Source organism: Psammomys obesus, unplaced genomic scaffold (genome assembly GCF_907164565.1).
Source record: "Psammomys obesus unplaced genomic scaffold, mPsaObe1.curated_primary_1811, whole genome shotgun sequence".
Lineage (NCBI taxonomy): Eukaryota > Metazoa > Chordata > Mammalia > Rodentia > Muridae > Psammomys > Psammomys obesus.
Window position 1 is genome coordinate 39,866,802 of NW_026585895.1, and position 15,629 is coordinate 39,882,430.

The following is a 15,629-nucleotide window of genomic DNA, read 5'->3' on the forward strand; positions in this document are numbered from 1 at the left end:
CTCATCCCATTCTATCTGACCTTAGCCTATCAGGTCTCATCAGGGCTGGCTGCATCATCTTCATCTGTGACCTGCAAGGCTGCTCCACCTAGGGGGAGGTGATCAAAGAGCCTGCTACTGAGTTCATGTCAGAGACAGCCCCTGTACCCCTTACTAGGGAACTCATTTGGAAACTGAGCAGCCTATGGGCTTCCTCTGATCAGGGGGTCTAGGTCCTCTCTATACATGGTCCTTGGTTGGAGTATCAGTCTCTGCAGAAACCCCTGAGCCAAAGTTTTTTGGCTCTGTTGTTCTCCTTGTGGGGTTCCTGTCTCCTACAGGTCTTTCTATCTCCCTCTTCTTCCATAAGGTTTCCTGCCCAAAGTTTGTCTATGAGTCTCAGTATCTCCTTCAATACCCTGATGGGTAGAGTCTTTCAGAGGACTTCTGAGGAAGGCTCCTGTCCTATTCCTTGTCTTCTACTTCTGATGTCTATTCTGTTTGACCTTCTGAGTGAGGATTTAGCATCTTTCCTAAGGTTTTCCTAGTTGTTTAGCTTCTTTAAGACTATAGGTTTTAGTATGTTTAGCCTATATTATATCCACTGCTAATATCCACTGCTAAGTGAGTATATACCATATCTGTCTTTCTACTTCTGGGTTACCTCACTCAGGATGATCATTTCTAGTTCCTACCATTTGCCTGCAAATTTCATGATTTCTTTGTTTTTAATTGCTGAGTAGTATTCCATTGTGTAAATATACCACACTTCCTGTATCCGTTCCTCCATTGAGGGGCATCCAGGTTGTTACCAGATTTTGGCTATTACAAATAAAGCTGCTTATAAACATAGTTGAGCAAATATCTTTATTGAGTGGTGGGGCATCTTTTGTTCTGGAAAGTTGTGGAGAAAGGGAAAACCTCCGTTTCTGGTGGGAATATAACCTTGTACAACGACTTTGGAAATCGATCTGGTACTTTCTCATAAAATTAGGAAGACTGCTACCTCAAGATCCAGCTATACTACTTGTACGCATATACCCAAGACATGCCTCACCATTCAACAATTTTCTTGCTACACACCACTTACAAATGTTAAGTCAAGATCAAGTAAACAATTTAAGCACAAATATGACACCTAGTGAAACAGAAGTTATTGAAAAAATCTCCAAACCAATTTCTGGATATTATGAATGAATTGAAGCATCCTTTGGGTATATATGCCCAGGAGTGGTACACCTGGGTCTTGGGGTAGATCAATTTCCAGTTTTTCTGAGGAATTGCTATAGGGGTTTCCAAGGTGACTGTACAAGTTTGTGCTCCCGCCAACAATGGAGGAGTGCTCCACTTGCTCCACATCCTCAACAGCATGATCTGTCACTTGAGGTTTTGATCTTAACCATTCTGACAGGTGTAAGACGGGATTTCAAAGTCAATCTGATTTGCATTTCTCTGATGACTAAGGATATTGAACATTTTTTAATAGTTTCTCAGCCATTTAAGGTTCGCCTTTTTGGCATCTCAGTTTAGATCTGTACCCCATTTTTAAAATTGGATTATTTGATGTGTTTATGCCTAGTCTCTTGAATTCTCTATATGTTTTGGATATTAGCCCTCTGTCAGATGTGGGTTGGTGAAGATCTTTTCTTATTCTGTAGGCTGTTTTGTCTTTTTGTCTGTTTTCTTTACTGAAGCTTTTCATTTGATTGTGGTTCCATTTATTAATTGTTGTTCTTAGTGCCTGAGCTGTTGGTGTTCTCTCCAGAAAGTTGTCCCCTGTGCCAATAAGTTCAAGGTTGTTCCTCAGTTTTTTTTTCTCTCTCTTAGATTTAGTGCATTTGATTTTATGTTGAGGTCTTTGATGCACTTGGACTTGAGTTTTGTGCAGAGTGATAAATATAGAACTATTTCCATTGTTCTACATTCAAACATTAAGTTAGACCAGCATCAATGATTAAAAAGCTACAATCCACCTACCACAGAATGTAGGTATAAGTAAGGAACTAAAAGAAACGGATAAATCTCAGTAGGAAAGAGAAATACATAGATGTTTTATTGATGGAAAGGGGAGTTGTCTGGAATGGAAGGACAAAGTGGGGATGTGAAAGGCAGAGGGGATAATCGGAGGAAATGTGGGGAGACACAGCTACAATGGTGTCTGTCCTATTTATAAGATATGCTAAAACAACGGTAAGACAACGTTGGTAGGAGCACCAACCAATAACTGATTTGACTTAAGACTCACTCCACGAGATGGAAATAATACACAATAGTACTTGGATGATGAACTGGAGACTAAAGAGTCTAGGGGCTAAGACAAAACTGGATAGTAATAATAATAACAACATAAAAAAGAAAAAAGTGTTAACATTCCTTCTAATGATATTCTGCTGTGCCTTGTTTAATAATCATCAGAGGAGCTTTCTCCTAATGTATATAGGAATGAATACAGGAATGCACAGTCAGACATAACACAGAATGTGAGAGAAATTGGAACATGCAGGCCTAAATGGAACGGCCCCATTGCTTTTAACATTTTCATACATGCACATAGTATATTTCAGTTATATTCATGCACTCCCTGTACCTCTTCCTGTCTTTTTCCTCTCTCGTTAATCCTTTGTCCAAACTATCTCTATTTCTTTTTTTCTTTATTTTAAATCACTGTTATTATTATTGGAATTTATTCACTTTGTATCCCGGCTGTAGCCCCCTCCCTCATCTCCCAATCCTACCCTCCATCCCTCTTCCCCCCTTATGCCCTGCCCCTAGTCCACTAAGGCAGGAGGTCCTCCTCTGCTTGTATCTGACCCTATCCTATCAGGTCTCATCAGGATTGGGTGCATCATCTTTCTCTGTGGCCTGTCAAGGCTGCTTCCCTCCCCCAGGGGAAGGTGATCAAAGAACCAGCCACTGAGTCCATGTCAGAGACAGTTCTTGCTTCCCTTACTAGGAAACCCACATGGAGACTTATGGACTACATCTGCCTATGGACTACATCTGAGTAAGGTGAACATCCATGCATGGTCCTTGGTTGAGGCAACAGTCTCTGCAGGGCCCCCTGGGCCCAGATTTTTGGCTCTGTTTGTATACCCATCAGAATAACTAAGATCAAAAACTCCAGTGACAACACATGCTGGAGAGGGTGTGGAGAAAGGGAAACCCTCCTTTATTGCTCCTGGGAATGTAAACTTGTATAACCACTTTGAAAATCAAGCAGGTGCTTTCTCAGACAACTAGCAATAGTGCTACCTCAAGATCCAGCTATACTACTCCTAGGCATACATCCGAAAGATACTCAACCATACAACAAGGACATTTGTCAACTATGTTTATATCAGTTTTATTCCTAGTAGCCAGAATCTGGAAAAAAACCCAGATGCCCCTCAACTGAGGAAGGAATACAGAAATTGTGGGACATTTATACAGTGGAATACCATGCAACAATTAAAAACAAAGAAATCATGAAATTTGCAGGCAAATGGTAGGATCTAGAAAAGATTATCTTGAGTGAGGTAACCCAGAAGCAGAAAGACACAGATGATATATACTCATTTATAGGTAGATATTAACCACATAATATAGGATAAACATATTGAAATCTATAGTTCTAAAAAAGCTAAACAACAAGGAGGACCCTAGAGAATGTGCTTAATTCAGAGGGGCAAACAGGATAGACATCAGAAGTAAGAGAAGACAGAAAACATGGCAGCAACCTATCCCAGAGGGCCTCTGAAAGATTCTACAGCAGAGTATTGAAGTAGATGCTAAGACTAATAGCCAAACTTTGGGCAGAGCGCAGGAAACCTTATGGAAGAAGGGGGAAATAAAAAGACCTGCGGGCACAGGAGTTCCAAATTCAGTATCTAGTTACCAGTAGTTTTTCATAATGAAACAAGGTAACACCATCTATTAGCTATGTATTTTTCTAGTTTCTCCTTTTCTAAAGTTGTATGTTCTCTTAGGTTAATAATATCATATACACGATGGATACAGTGGCTCATACCTGTCATCTCAGCAATTAGCATGCTGAGACAGGACAAGTTTAATGCCAGTCTGTGCTACACCGTAAATTCCAGGACAATAATATGTTTTTCTTGACATAATATCACCATTATCACCACTAGTGTAAAAAGACATAAAATGTTAAAGCATAAATTTTTACTTTTATTCCCTCTCTGTTTTCTCTCTCTTTTTATCTATGTATATATGTATGTGTGCGTGTATGTGTGTGTGTCTTCACTGAATCTGGAGCTTACAAATTCAGAAGGATGGGCTGGCCAGTGAATCCCCAGAGTACCTCTTTCTCTAATTCCCTAGTGGGATTACAGGTGTGCCTTGCAAGACGCTGCTCAAGTATTTTCCCTATGAGTCATCTCACTTGAATACTCAAGTATGATGACTTTTTAATGCCTATTTTGCATTTTATAAACAGGAAAGACTAGGATTATTTCTGTGTTGATTAAAAGAGAGAGAGAGAGAGCTATATCTATTTTTTTTTTAAGGTTAAACTAAAACCCTGGCTCTGGAGATTTCTTTCACAATAGGAGGTCTAGCTCCTCCAAGTCCATTTTACTATTTTTTTCCACTTTGTACGTTTAATTTTTGTTGTTGTTGTTCTTTTTGCTGCATTTTCGCTCACTGCTTTTTTATATTATTGTTATCATTTATTACAATGTATTCATTTTTTTATCCTGGCTGTGGCTCCTTCCCTCATCTCCTCCCAATCCCACTTTCCCTCCCTCTCTTCCCCTTATGCTCCTCCCCTAGTCCACGTATATGGGAGGTCACTCACTGCTTTTTAAGAGTGCCTGCATCTTTTGTGTCATGTGAGATCAATTTGCCCCTGTGTTAGTAGCAGGGAGATCTACAGAACATGGCTAGTTAGATGGTGCAGTTAGTTAGAGTTGTGGCATTACTTAATCACTAAACAAGTCATTGAGGATGCCGCAAATAACCCAGAAAATCCACATGTGTGAACTCTGTGTCCTGGGTGAGCTTAGTGACAGAAGACTTGAGTATGACCCAGTCAGCAATTGCTACCTGGGGAGGCTTGGCATTTTAAAACCTTATTTTTCTTCCTTCTGATCCTAGTCTGTTAGGTCTTATCAGGAGTGGCTGCATTGTCTTCCTCTGTGGCCTGGTAAGGCTGCTCCCCCCTCAGGGGGAGGTGAGCAAAGAGCAAGCCCATGAGTTCATGTCAGACACAGTCCCTGTTCCCATTCCTATAGAACCCACTTGGACACTGAACTGCCATGGACTACATTTGTGCAGGGGTTCTAGGTTATCTCCTTGGGGAGGGACATGCGTTGAGAAAGGGGAGGAAAGGAGGGATTGGGAGGGGAGGAGGGAGAGAACTAGAGGGAAGATACAAAGTAAATAAAATGTAATTTAAATAAAATTAAAATTAAAAATATCTTATTTTTTTGAACCAGGGTGAATGTTATGTCTTGTCTTGAAAATTTTAAGTCATTTTTAGAAAATCCAGGTGCAGAAATTGGGGATAACTGCTTATCTCCAATAAGAATGACTTAGTAACTAGGACCATTCAACGGTTTAGAATTCTCTAACTTACTATCTATTAGGTAAAAGGCTCACTTTTGCAGGCAAGAAAATTTAGCTACTTCCTCCATATAGAATGTAAAAAGGAAAGAAGAGGTCCAAAAAGTTTATGAAGAAATATGAATGTGATAGTTTTTAAAGTGATTCATTTGCATTTTGGGAATAATTACATTTTTTTCCTGGTTCTTTATGAAATGCTCAAAAAAATATATTTTCCTTCCCTTTATATAAAATGAAATTCTGTGGTCCATGCTGAAAAGTGCTGTCTCGAAGAGACAACTTTGATCTCAGGGTTTTACACAATCACCTCTTCTTCTGTTATCTGGCAACCTGTGCTCGGAGTTCCTGTTCCCTCTGCTGTAACGACTGCAGCTGCAGGATATTCAAAGTCACGTGGAATCTCCACTTGACTAATGGGTTTTGCTTCCCAGGGACTAAAATGTGTGCTTTCAAGCTGCTGCACCTTTGCTTACATCACTTAGCAGGACACCTTTTAATAGTCTCTTCAGACCCATTTTCTCATTACCATTAAAGCCCTTGCGATAGCACCATGACTTTCCGTGGTCTGAGTAATCCTAATGCTAAGCACTGCGCTTTTCAAATAAGCAAACGAGAGCTGAAAGAAGAGACGCGAGAACGGAAATTGAGCTGTACTTTTCGTTGCCTGCTTCTATATCAAAAGGTAAACTAATCTAAAGCTAAAAAGCTCCCAGCTTGAGATTATGTGTGTAAATGTGTCTTTCCCCTACATCAAGGACAGAAACAGCAGAGCTTTTCTTTTTTAATTCAAATACATTGAATAGAAACAAATTTAATAATCTGTTTTAAAAAATGTCTAATCACAACCTACCACCTAAGTTGGCCACTTTGAATAAACATGGTCTTTGTCCTGTCATGTGTTGTAATATTTTTTTTAGCCAGATAAATACAAATTGAGTACAGCACGGATGGCTATTGTTAAAACATATGAGCCTCCCTTTTGTGCTAGTATTCTCAACTCCAGGCTCTACTAAAAATAAAGAAAACTTAAAGGAGATCATAAAAATTGGGGGTAGTATTGACAACTAATGCCCGCTGGGGTAAGGAGAATTAGACTCTTCAAAGATTCGCCCATTATTGACTGTCCCACTCAGTGGTCAGCTTTAAAGACTGTATACCCACCACTAACCAAAATGAGTTCAGCAGGCTCATGCACGTTTATGCATATATATATATATATATATATATATATACACATATATATACATGTTTATGCATGTATATATATATATATATATATATATATATATATACACACACACACACACACATGCATAATGATAATAGAGAAAAAGAGGATATCAGCTTGTAGGTGGCGTTGGGGTAGCTTAAGAGAGGAAAAAGGGGCTGTAATTCTAATTCAATCAAAACATTTTCACATAAAGGAAAAAGCTTAGAAAACCCCCAAAACATCCAGATACCACTTGATAGCAGGAACTTGTAACTCTATGCTTTCTTGTCTGTGTGTAGTTAATGTTGTTATTGGGTATGTATTGTGAACTTAAGGAACCTCAAACATCCTTTTTTTAATTTTTTTATAATTATAGACACTCGGTTACCCAACATGACTGTAAGGAAAAGAAAGATTATAGCACAGAAAATTAATCCATAGGTTTGAAAAAGGAACGTTCTGCAAGGAAATGTCTGCAAGTCAACCTTTGCGGACATTTTACAAAAGCCTAGAAACAACTAACAACTTCACTTTGGTGTTTTATAGGCATATATGTGTAAGGGACATAAGAGACAGAACCATCATCTCCACAATGCATTTTTCCACTTTATTTTATATTTGTCAAAACTCAAATTACATTGTACAAAGCTTGCTTTGTAACTTAAGAATAAAAAAAACAAAAAAGTGTCCGATAGGGGGCAGTCAAGTACTGTGAACAAAAAAACCCTGAATTTTTCCTGATTCAGATTATGTTCAGAAGGTTGAAGGAAGACCCTGGGCATATTTTTTTTGTATTGCCTTTGTATCTAAAACAAAACTGAGCAAAATAAGTGAAAATACTCTTCGTCATATTTCTGTTCCGAAATGAGAGTCAATAGGCTGTTAAAGAGTATGATTAAGTGTCCTTCTGTGCCTTCTTATCCTAAAAGGTATGAGGCTGTAGACAGCTGAGTTTTCAGCATTCTCCAAACTCTAAAGTAGTTCTTCTCCTTCTTGTAGTTCAGTGCTTCAGATAGTTGTCATTTTTCTTCTTGAAAGAGCTGAATGAAAACTATAAAGAGTCTCACCACCCTCCTCACCCTAGACTTCACAGCACAATAAAAGAGGTGACTGAAATTACTGTTGAATACTATCTTAATAATCTGTCAGTTTTTCAGCCCTACAGAGAAGATGTAGCCAGTGTTGGTTCCTTTGTGTTTGAAGAGGAGAAGTTAGGAGATGTAGGGGTGAGATCCCATCCCTCTGCAGGGGTGGGCCAGATGCTTCCACAGATGAACTATGTGTCCGCATGCGCATGCTGAAAACATCATAAAACTCTAAGTGAAAATATGAGATCGCACCCAAAGGAGTAAAACTATTTTCAAGAGGTGAGAGGGAAAAGCTTATTTGGGCTTTGAACCTGTGGTTTAAAAGAGGTTGCCATTTTATTCTAATATGGCCCTCATCCTGACAGCTTCAAACCAGACCTCTACATGCCCTCTGGCTAGCTTTATAAATCCTATTAAGCATATTACATGCTAATCTCCCACTGAATATCCCACTGAGAGTTTTCCATTGAAGCATTTCACAGTCCTCATCACGCAGAACATGTGTGCTTGATTTCCGCTGCTGCCACCTAAGGGAACTTAATTTGTATTTTTTTTTTTTTTTTGATCTGAAAATTGGTGCCTGAGCTCTCAACTCAGCACCTCATTCACTTGTTCACCTGTTTCCCTTAGAAATGATGGAGTCACTTGCTGAGCCACTTGGCAGTGGCCAACTTGAGATATCTAAGTGCTACTATCATAGCCTTCAACAGCCTGTTTGAGTGAGTCCCTGCTGTGATTGTAAATACCTGCACGTGGGTTGCACTCAGAACCAACCGGGACAGAGGTCAGCAATCGCTAGCAGCAACTGGAGAAATATCTTAGCATCTTGATGTACTTCATAGCTACGAAACTTCAAAGAACAAAAGGTGAATGATTTTAACTAAGTTTTCTTGACACTGACACAGATTGAAGAAATATTTCTAGAATTTTCTTCCGAGAATTTTTTTTTTAAATTTATAGGAAGTTATTTTTATTAGGAAGTTCATCCTGGATTTGCTGTGGAATATCCTACTGTTTTAGGTTGTGTGGAAGGAGATAAGGAAGTGGGGTTGGCTTCTGAGCTGACAGTCTGTTGTTTGCTGTCACAGCATCCCTAAAACTATGTGGTCCATTGCTTGACACATGGATGGTCCTAGAAAATTCCTAGCCTAATTCAGGTCTGGAGATTAGGTATACTTTAGCTCATTTTATTCTGTATGAACAATGGAACATGTTACCTTTTAGGGTTGTCTTCCCTGTCCTTTGATGTTATTTAACTGGATCAGTTTTTGATGAAAAACGAAAACTAATGAAATGCTTTGTCAGTTTTATATTTCTTTGGTGTGTATGTCCATGTTTGGTCTTATAGGCATACACAATTCTAGTATTACTATTATTATTACTATTATCATTATTATTAATTGTAATTCAATTTAAAGACAGGTAAAGAGCACAGGGCCACTTCTCAAATTCCTATTCACCATTCACTTGCTTTTGAAAAGAACACAGGGAAAATTCGGTGGTTTTGCTGTATACCTGAAAGCACACAACTAATAGGGCACTGGCAGTGTCTTAGCAAGGGAAGAGGATCCTTGAGGAGTCCATGGTGGCCTTGGTCTTCTGCTCAAGCAAGCTTCTGCATGTGGACTTTGTCTTTGCATCTGCATATAATACAATGTGAAAAACATTATATCATATCTCATTTTTTGTGGTGCTTCTGTAGTGGAATTTGCAGAATGCTATGAATGATATCCTTGGCCAAGTCTATTTACAATGCAGACTGTAGCAATGAAAAGTCATAAAAGCATTTAATGGTCTTTCAACTATAATTTAACTTTGCCAGGATTCATGCATAAAATCACACATTTTCACAAATCTTGATAAATATATCTGGGTCCAAATGTCACTATTTTTCTTTCTACAAAGAAAGGCTTGACATAAAATTAGGGCATTCTGTTCTGGGCTAAAAAGCTCCTTTGCAGTTAAGTTTTTATGGTGATTAAAAAGTATAATTTTCATAGCAGAAAAACACTTTTAGAGGGCAAGAGACATTTTCTGTGTGAGAGAATGGATTTTCTTTTACTTAAAAAAATAATGTTTTGGGGGAAAATGTTTTGTAAGTTTTTCTTCAAATAAAACTGCTAAAAGGTGACTCAAGTAAAACCTACTTAACACACACTTATTTAGTACTTACTACTGACAGGCACTGTGCTCAAATGGAGATGTGACAGCCTCCCGAGACATGTTTCTGCTTTAATTAAGTCAGGCATGCTTCAAAGAAATGGGTGATGACTTTTGTTGTTGTTTCTTTTCTTTACTTCTTTCTGATTTTTACTTCTATTTGGTGTCTCTTGTTTTAATTTGCTTTAGAGGGGCCATTTCTAATGAAACCACTAAAAACAGTTACTCTGGTCAGGAATTGAAATGTAACAAAGCAACCCCATCATAAGTAGAAACAGAAAACCCCACTGAAACTAGCTTAAAATACTGCACCGAACATGCACTCTACATGGCCGCATCAACACCTGCTGTTGAAGTTCAGGATCGTATTTTTCCATGCCCGTTCTGATGTTCAGGCCTGCCCGCTGTCTTTGCCATTGTGTTACCCTGTTTATCTCAGATGCAAGGATGTGCTCCATGACAGACCGACTGGAGAACAGCAGATACAGGAAAGATTAACAGGTGCAGTGGAAACGGCGAAAAGCCATTAATCAGCAGCATGGTATCTCTAGGTGCCTGTTACAGGAGAAATCCGCAGAGAAAGGGTTTTTAAAAGTGTTTGGTTGGAAATATAAAATGCTAAAAGCTATGCCGGAAAAAAAAAACCCAAGAAATATATGGCTAAGTTCATATTTAAATATAAATTAACTAAGGTATTGAAAGGCTTGCAAATAAGTCTACAATAAAACAGAATAAAGTGAAAATGAGTGGACAGCATAATAAATAAAGGCTTCCCATATTTTTTTTGTCATGTTGTGCTGTAAGAATCCGCAACAGAAGATGGTCCCCAGGAACTGATAACTCTGTAACATTACTACTGAGAACCTGTGGGTATGTGATGAATTCTGCTTGACTTGGAGAGAGTAACCTGGTTGTAGATCATTAAGTGGCATGTGCTTGCTGACAAAACTTGTCCCTGCCTTAAAAGGCCTTGACATGTATCATCTGAATCTGAAATCTCACAGAACACAGTGGCAACAGGAGTCCCATCTTATTCAAAGTTTGTCGACAAAGTTCCCGGAAAACATATGATAGCGATATTGTGAGTTTCTCTTCATAATAGTCCTCCACCCTACCTTTTTGGTTATGTCAGCAAAGATGTTTGAAAGTGTGGTTTTTAGAGGATTCTGGAAAGTGAGCTATTTATCACATAAATGGTGTTTGATTTGGTTACATATCCGTTTCATTCAAAGACCACATATAATCGTTATTGTTATATGTACTGAATGAGTATAGAACATATTCATATCTCTACTGAGTGAATACATTCAAACTCTCTAAGCTACCATCCCACTTAAGGAGAAAACTCTAAGGGAATATGAGAAAGACTGGTTATAAGATCTAGTAGTTAGACGTAATATTCAATAATATTCAAGGGCAAATTTGGCCATTAGTAAGACATGCATATAATATCAGACTACTCACCTTTCCTGTCTTAAAGCTTTCATTAGATGAATGTGGTGAATTGCAATAGATGATTTGAATATTCCTCCCACTTCCAGCAACCTAAAAGTTCTTAATTATAATTACGGAGCAGAAAAACGATGACCAAAAGAATAGAGGTCAATATTACTGGGCAGAGCAATGCCACAGGGCTATATTCAAAGTGTATCACTGGCAGACTTCCCTCACAGATATCGGTAACGTTTTTGTTCCAGCATCGAGGAGGAAAGGCAGTCTTCACAGCTCTGCAAGAATTTCGGTATCTAAAAGCACCAAGGAGCAGGCTTCTCGTGAATGCCTGACCTCAACCATCAAGCAGCTACCTCATGAGTGGAGAGAGAATACTTGGTAAACCTTTCACACTTTTGTATGATCCATATATGAAACTAAGTTATTACATATTGTACCTTCTGACTACATATCAAAAGTGCAAAATAAAAGTTGTATCTGAAAGCTGTATTATTATGAAATACAATCTATGAAGAGAAAAAGTATGATGCATTTTTAATATTACCCTTTCTGATGTTAGAGTCAAGGGAAATCTAAAACAATCAAATGTGTCTTAAAAGCATAAGTATTTGTCTTTCAAAGGCTGTGGTGATCATTTAGTTAGGCTTTTTCTCATATCTATTTTAAGATATTTACAAAAATGTTGGTGAAAAGAAAGGAACACAGGCATAAAGAGAAGGCAACATTAGAGAGATTTGGGTCTCATCTTTCTTTTAAAGGTACAATTCTGAATACTTGGCAAATGGTGGCACTTAAGATACATCAACATCTTATTTATCTCAATCAAATCCTCCAATCCCAGTTGGAAAATTATACTACCTAAAGAATCCATGTTTGATGTGAATCACTAACAAATGCGCAAAGCATAAAAATGCCACAATTCATAAACTATCACAAATCTCAGCTTTCAAGGTAAGGTATTGCCCAGAGAATTTTTTTTATTTTTTATTTTTTATTTATTTATTTTTTATTTATTTATTTATTTATTTTTTTAGTTTTAAAGCATTGGTGATGCAATAATGGATAATGTTTCTTAAGTCATCCTCCTTCCCATTTCCTCTTTCTCCAACTCCTCCTACAGACCCCTACTATCTCCTCCCATGTAACTCCTTGGCAACTTGGCAGTTTTTCTTTGTGGAGAAGCAGAGTGGGAGAACCTCAGAACCCTGAGGCAGAGATTGTGTAGATCCCCAGCTCCCTAGCAACCAGCTTTGGGGTAAACTGTCCTGCATACACCTCTTTAGTGAGAAGCTGCCATCCTTGGTGTGTTGTTTGGACACACCTCTTTTTCATTCACAACTGAGATAAGGAAGTGCATGACATGGCACCACAGAGAGTGAAAATCCCCAAGAGCACCAGTGAGAACCAGGAGAAAGGAAATGTGGTGTTTTATCACAGGCAGTCAGGGGTGGCTCTAAGACAAAGTGTAGGATTGCCACTGGCCAATACTCAATAATCACCATTGTTGTAAACCATAAGGGAGGAGTAATTGATTGTATCTTAATTTATCTCATTGAGAAAGTGGATTATATTCTATAGTTTGAGAAAATTTACTTCACTTGTCAGTGTTAATATTTGATTATAATAAAATTATAATGGGTCATAAAAATAGGGGCTAGCCATTTCCTTTTCACCAATAGAACAGTTTATTAATTTTCTTTTCCAAGAGAGCGTATATTACAGAGAAATAAAATATTTTCAGAAATTGATGTTAATGTTACTTTTATATTTATACTCGATTCAAGTACATGGAGTCTTAAAACTTAGGGATACATTATTTAATTTAAGCCCAAATTTATCCTAGACATCTGTGAACTGAAGCAGAACTCATAATCATGTCTTGTGATAAATTGGTTGTTTTCAATAGATCTTTGGAAGAACCACTCCATGCAAATGATCTGCTGTGAGGTGGGCAATTTCCTCCTATGTCATTTCAAAAATGGCCTTGTTTCACTCCTGATGCAATGAAGTCCTGTCGTTTTCCATTTAGCCTGTTTGTTATGCATTCTGAAGGAACCGATCGTTTGTCTTCACCGGGCCGTGAGCGTGCACCCTCTTTCTAAAGTATCCACCACAGACGAGCATTTCATTGCAGGTGTGCGTTCACTTAGCAGGGGTCTGTGCAATGTGTACACACTCCTGCCGAGCTGCTGGAGGGGTTTTTCTCCTACTCTTGCTGTAGGAATCGCATCTGCTGCTGTCTTACACTAACATTTCTCCACTTGTATTTTACAGAAAAGGCTTAGTGGAAATCAGGTACACTGAGCTACTCTTCACCAGCCAGCAAACTGCCCCATAGACCTGAACTTCTGCATAGGCTTGTGTTGGATTGTAGCACTAATTTGAGTGATGTGCTATTCACAAATGATGGACTGAGCTTTTATTTCTTTAAAAACTCTTTTCTGCTTTGTTATTCTGTGCTTGGTCAATACAGTTTCAATATTCTCTATTCAAGGAAGGAAATGTGTGTGTGTGTGTGTGTGTGTGTGTGTGTGTGTGTGTGTGTGTATTTGTCAAAGGAACTGGAACAAGAAAAAAGAGCAAGGTGTTTTCACTCTGCTGCATTCCTAGGCTCATTCTCCTAGAGGACTGCTTGCATAGAGTGCAGCATGCTGAAATCTCCTGGGCTTTCATTGAGCTCACTGTCTTTCCCTGATTTCCCTTCCCAAGGCTGTTTGTGTTATGGAGGCCAATGAGTAGCTACCTCTCAGGAGTCTGCAGAGTTTACCTTCCTCACCTTGTCTCTGCAGAGGTGGACAGCATAGAGCAGCTTGGAAAACAAGGAATCTGGTGTCTTCATGCTGGCTCTTGGGCATGTCCCCCCCTTTTTTTGTAGGGACATGCAAATGGGGTGGAAACTTTCTTGTAGTTTATAACCGTAGTTGCCTAATTTGAATTATGTAGGAAAGAGAGCTACTCAGTCTGTCCCAGAGCATATGTATTCAAGCGACTGCAGATGTCTTGTTGACCCTTGGTAAACACTACTTTGCATTCGTAATTACCATTCTTTTGAATGTCATTTAGTCCTAAGTTTGTGAAAATTTTAAATGAAATTAAAAGAAAGTTCTCTTCCTATTTGGTGACTGGTATTATATAACTGAAAATTCTAGGGGATATTGCGTTTAACAAATAGATGAAAAAAAAAATCTTACACTTGTAAATGTTATATGTAGTGAGTCCTGAATAACTAACTTCAGAAGGCAAAGTAAACATGAAAGTTTTCAATTTGAAAAAAATGTAGAATAAAAGGCACACATCTGATCAGAGTAAGAATGAAAAGACTCATCTTCCAGATGCCTGGCATTGTCCTCCAGAGTTTTCTTTGTGCACTTTGGTTCAGTCTAATCTTAATGGCTCCTATTGTGGACTGCCAATGGCTCTTGAGATTTTAATGGTCATTTCTAAGACATATTTCTCCCAATACATGTAAGTTTTTAAACTCGGCAATATAAGAAGTCTATTGCTCCTACTTCTCTAAGTAGTCTCTGGCTTGTTTTTGTTGTTGTTGTTTTGTTATTTTGTTTGTTTTTGTTGTTGTTCTTTTCTTGGAGTTCTCAGTATTTGGTTTTTTTGAAAAGGAGTTTCTCTGCGAAGCCCTGGCTCTCCTACAACTCCTAGTCCTATAACTGAGACATGTACCTGCCTCTGCATCCAGAGTGCATGGAGATTAAAGGTGTGGCATCTGGTTTTAAAATATTAAAATGTAAGATTTTTTTGTCATAGACAAGATACTGATACTGCTGTGAAGAAAGTAAGCCTTCAGTTATCAAGATATTAAAATAACCCAAAAATCATTTCTGCACAGTGAATTAAATTCTAAACACCAGGCTTGCCACTGTGACTCTTAAATGGTAACTGAATCAGCTTAAGTTGTGTATGTGCCCTTACACATACATGGGAGTAAATATTCTACAGATTCATTTTGATACATCTCATTGTTTCAGAAAGTTCTCAGACTGTCAGTGTAATGTAGGAAATAAAAATGACACAAACCACCTCACAACCTTGAATTGGCTCGGATATTCCTTTAAACAGAAAACTGAGGTAGAACCCATTGCTTAAATTGGACCTGCTTTTTGCACTTACCTTTGCTGTGTGTGTGTGTGTGTGTGTGTGTGTGTGTGTGTGTGTGTGTGTGT